Source organism: Zea mays, chromosome 10 (genome assembly GCF_902167145.1).
Source record: "Zea mays cultivar B73 chromosome 10, Zm-B73-REFERENCE-NAM-5.0, whole genome shotgun sequence".
Taxonomy (NCBI): Eukaryota; Viridiplantae; Streptophyta; class Magnoliopsida; order Poales; family Poaceae; genus Zea; species Zea mays.
This window is the reverse complement of record NC_050105.1, coordinates 16,798,286-16,803,947: the sequence shown is the minus strand read 5'-3', so window position 1 is coordinate 16,803,947 and position 5,662 is coordinate 16,798,286.

The following is a 5,662-nucleotide window of genomic DNA, read 5'->3' as shown; positions in this document are numbered from 1 at the left end:
GACATGATACGAAATGCTAAAAGAATGGTAAGTTTCATCTTTCTATGTCGATCAACAAATAATACGATTGCTTATGAATGTTTTTTGTTTATACAGGAAGCTATGAGTGGCCAAAAGCCTAGTGACATTGAGGTCTACCAGGAGGGCCACAAAGGACCAGACCCGAACAACCCTGACCAGCTCTGCAGCCAGACAGCCACGGATCGCTTGGTGAGTTTTGGCTCAAAAGTTCAAACGTTTAAAGTATATAAATTCCTGCATTTGTAAGGTTGTGAATGATGTATAGGCGGCATATGGGGAGGAGATGGTTCGTCGCCATGGCCCTGACTTCGACTGGCGCCATGAACAAGTGGATCCCTCGGTGGTGTACGCAAGTGGTGGTGGCAAAGCGCATGGACGGTAAGCTCTAACTTATGAAATTATATGGTTGACACTAAATTGATTATGCAGTAATCACTTTTGAATCACTTATAGATACGCACTCTTCGACGGATTCATTGACTCGTCGTCGGTGAGATCTCAGAGGACGGGTTCATCTTCCCGTAGCTCATGCTCTCGTCGACCGAACGAGCAGGAGTTGGAGATTATGAGGATGCGTGAAGAGATGAGACAACAACGCGAATTTATGGAGGCTTGCAATGCACACAACCAAGCGATGTATCAAGTGAGTACACATAATCCGAACTCTAAATTATTATATTTCAATACAACATCTTCAGTAGTAACACATATGTGTTTAACAGTTAATGCAGCAACAGGGCATGACATCAAATTTTCCACCGCTACCACAATGGAGCCAATTTGCAAACACACCAGTTCCACCACCACAGTTCACCACCCCTCCGACACATATACCTGCACCTGGAGATAGGGTACGCTTGATAACTCTCCATTAATTTATACACTTGTATACTTTTTGATATTTGCATTTAACGTGTTGATATTTGCTAACTTGCATAGGTTACGCCTGAAGCGGGTGGCAGTGGGTCTGATCCAGCAGTAGGGACTGGATTTGTTGACTCGCTCTTCGCGTTCCCTCCTCCTGGTGGTGAAGGCGGCAGCGGTCAAAGCTCTAACCACCCAAGTGGTGGTTATCTCTAAACACTTAAACTTATGTTTGAAATGTCGTACTCGTTGGTGGATGTTATGTTTCAATACTATGTCGTACTAGTTGTTTGATGTTGGTGAATGTTAAGTTTGAATACTATGTCGTACACGTTGGTGGATGTTTTAATTATAAATGCAAGTGTTTATGTCTAAATGCATGTGTTTGTGGATGTCGTATCTCTACATGTGTTTGTAATGTGGCTGTCATATGTGATTTATGTTATGTTTGATATATGTTATGTGTGCAGAAATAGTGACATAATTTAGTGCTGTTTTTGTGGCAGTATAGGGTAATTCCCGTCGGCCCAGTTAATTCCCGTCGGCTATGGTCGAACCGACGGGAATTAACTACTAACTCCCGTCGGCCTAGTTAATTCCCGTCGGCCACGTAAGGCCGACGGGAATTAATTAATAACTCCCGTCGGCCTGGGGAACCGACGGGAGTTAGCCTTAATTCCCGTCGGCCGCTTTCTAGCCGACGGGAATTAATTATTCCCGTCAGCCGCCGACGGGGATAACCTTATCCCCGACAAGGGACGCCTGTCGGCCTGAAACCGACGGGAATAAGCCTTAAACCGACGAGAATTACTTATTCCCGTCGGTTTAGGGCTTATTCCCGTCGGTTTCAGGCCGACGGGAATTAAGTGAATTCCTGTAGTGCAAGCCCAGTATACTTTGTCTCCGAAGTTCTAAGCTTATCAAATAAAAATTATACAGAATTGGAGAAGGTGTTGTATGCTGTCTTAATGGCCTCCAGGAAGCTTCGACATTATTTTCAAGCATTCCATATAATTGTTCTTTCATCATAGCCTCTGAAGGATATCATGAGGAACAAACAAGCTACTGGAAGAATTGGAAAGTGGGCTGCGGAACTCAACAAATTCAGCATTGATTATGTGCATAGATCCTCAATTCAGTCCCAGGCGTTAGCAGACTTCATCGCTGACTGGATGCCAGGGGCTCAGGAAGAAGAAGCAAATAAAGATGCAGAAGCTTGGACAGTGTTCTGTGACGGTTCCTGGGGAACCTTCGGGGCAGGTGCGGCTGCTGTCTTAGTTGCACCTTCTAAAGTCAGAACATGCTATGCAGTAAAGCTTGATTTCAGCTGCACAAATAATATTGCTGAATACGAAGCTTTGCTTTTGGGGCTTCAGAAGTTAAAGGCAATGGGGATAAGAAGGGCGGTCCTTAAAACTGATTCCCAAGTTATTTCTGGTCATGTTGACAAGAGTTGCAGGGCAAGAGACCCAAAGCTTGAGAAATACCTGGACACAGTTCGAAGGCTTGAAGCTTCTTTTGAAGGGTTTTCTGTCAAGAATATTCCACGAGGAGAAAACGAGCACACTGATCTGTTAGCCAAGTCAGACAGGGGCTGCCTCTACCTTCGGAAGTATTTTTTGAGACAATAAGAGCACCTTCGGTGGAACTTCTCGAAAGAGCAGTGCTCACTATATCCAATGTTCATAGTGAAGATTGGAGAACTGAGATTATATTTTTCCTCCAAGGTAACTGCCTTTCAGATGACGAAGCCTATAATAAGAGAATGGAGGCAAGAACAAGACTATATGTAATAATAGAAGGGGAGTTATACAAACATGGAGTCTGCTCTCCACTTCTTAAATGCCTATCCAGAGCCGAAGGTATAGAGCTGATGAAGGAAATACATGCAGGATTGTGTGGATCTCACATTGGATCTAGACCTTTGCCGGGGAAGGTCTTTAGGCAAGGATTTTATTGGCCGAAGGCAGCTTCGGATGCAACGGATTTGGTTCAAAAATGCGAAAATTGTCAAAAATGTGCTAGAGACGAGAAACAACCTTCGTCGCTAACCCAATTAATACAACCAACTTGGCCATTGCAAAGATGGGGCCTGGATTTATTAGGTCCACTTCCACCAGCACAAGACAATTTAAGATATGTTGTGGTGGCTGTGGAGTATTTTTCCAAATGGATTGAAGCGAAGCCTTTGGCCACAATAACTTCGGTCATAGTCCAGAAATTCTTTTGGCAAAACATTGTGTGTCGCTTCGGCGTACCAAGGGCTATAATTGTGGACAACATAACACAGTTTGATGCCAAAGCTTTCAAGCAATTCTGTGATCAAATCGGCACGAAGATTCACTTTGCGTCAGTCAGACATCCAGAGTCAAATGGACTTGTCGAAAGAGCAAATGGTATTATAATGACAGGAATAATGAAGTTAATTTTTAATCAACCCAGAGGAAAGTGGCCAGAAGAATTGATTAAAGTGGTGTGGAGCCACAATACAACTGTATCAAGATCAACAGGTTTTACGCCATTCAAGTTATTATTTGGTGACGAAGCTATAACCCCAGAAGAAGCTAAAGCGGGGTCAATAAGAACAACAACTTCGATTGAAGACGAAGCTGATTATCATGTGGCAAAAGACACTATAGAAGGGGTCAGACTTCAGGCTGTGGAGAATATAAATAAATATCAAGCCAAAAAAATAAAATGGCGCGACAGAAAAGTCCGACTGAAAAATATCAAGCCAAGACATTTGGTGCTTCGGAGAGTGGCTAATCCGGACACAGTAGGTAAACTACAGCTGAAATGGGAAGGACCTTTTTTAGTAGTATCTTCGTCAAGGCCCGGTTCTTACAGATTAAAGGATATGGATGACAATGACATTCCTAGATCTTGGAACGCGGATGAGCTTCGACGGTATTACGTATAGATTGATGTAATCATTTTCATTTTTCTATGGCACCCTTTTCCTTTCCAAAGGGGGAGAAAGGTTTTTAATGGGGCCATAGTTTGTAATTTTTTCTTTTATTATTCAGCTCCATGAGAGAAAAATCCCCCAAAATATGTAAATGTAAAATCTGAGCATGCACCATCGAGTGCAGAGAAAAAGCAAAAACAGGGAGAAGCTCGAAAGTCGTCCCTAAGGGGATGCAGAGCATGACGAAACTACAAAAAGTCGTTCCTAAGGGAGCGCAGCGTAAGTTTTCTGCTCAAAAGTTGTTCCTAAGGGAATGCAGAGCCAAATACCACCGAAATATAAGGCGAAGCGCAAAAAGTCAATGCGAATACTGCCGAAATAGAAGGCGAAGAAGTTCAAAAGACGTTCCTAAGGGAATGCAGAACTTACACCGAAAAATAACCGGTGCAGCCCAAAAATAAACGGCAAAGAGATTTCAGTTATTCCTAAGGGAATGAAGGTTGTGGATGAAGCTTCGAATGTGTGTGTTTGGTCATTCATTTGCACGATACATTACATCATACATTGCATTCATAAACATTCATTTAGACATACATAAGATCATCATCATCATATCATACAGATATAGACAGTTGCTTCGGCCCTAAGCATACAGCTTCAAAAGCAGATTTATGCTTCGTTGTGTACGAAAAAAAGGGAAGGTGTTTTTTGCCTTTGGCTCAAAAAAAATACAAGTTTCGTCCACATCAAAGCATTTCATACATCGATGGAAAGGTAAAAATATATTACAAGGTATGGACAAATTTACAGAGTAGAATCTGATTCTTAAGTTACAATATTCTTTATAAAGGTTAATACAAGAGTCTTCTTAGAATTTTTCCACAGCTAGGTATTCAAGCTTCATCACCATCTGTTGAGCTTCGGATCGTCTTCTAAGCTTCGGCTCTGTGTTCTTTGGCTTCATCATCCTGTACATATCAAAGCATTATAAGAAAAATTCAAGTTTCGAGGAAAAGGTAAGCACAAGGTATGATTTTATTACCGGCTTGAGATGACTCCGAGCTTCGTCACTAGCTAGGCTTCGTCCACCCTTCGTCCATATTTGCTTTATAATTCTGTTTCCTATGCTTCGAGCTAGACTAGGAATATCAATCAGATCTACTGGTGATAAGCTGAAGTTTGGTCTATTAACAATCTTTCCATGCGTGCAACTAGACTTCATAAAGGCAACAGCTGTGCCCCGAGAAGCTAGCAGGGCACAGAAATCACCGTGTCCGGCTATAACTTCATCTAGAGCATCAACTTCGCCCTCAATGTGTTCGAAGGTCCCTGGCAGGTCTTCAACCGAAGGACTGAATTTCTCAGAGCTGGCTCCAACCGAGTTAAAGACCTGCTTTAGCCGCTGCACGCATCGGTTGCTGAACTCTAGACATTTTTCTTGAAGCTCTTTCAATGATTTTTGCAAATTTGAACTTTTTTCGACCTCAGCCTCAAACTTCGTATCAAACTTCTGCTTTTCTTGTTCGAAGCTTTCTGATTTTGAGAGAAGCTCCTTATCCAACTTTGCAATTTTGGTTTCAGCTTCTGCCAGTAAGCCTTCCATTGTTTGAAGTTCGAAATCTTTCTTTTCAAGAGCAGCTGCTTGATCTTTTATTTTGTTTTCTAAACCTTCAATTATAATCTCATGTTTTTTGTCTTTAAGGTCCTGTTGCATCCTGAAAGCTTTGCTCAATAACATACTCTATACAGAAGCAACCTTCGTTAGAAAACACCTTCGTTGTTAAAAACAATGCAAAGTCGAAGAAAAGTTTTTATCTTGAAGTTAGAATAGAATAAACTACCGATGATATGCTGTCGTCGGTAGCGGCT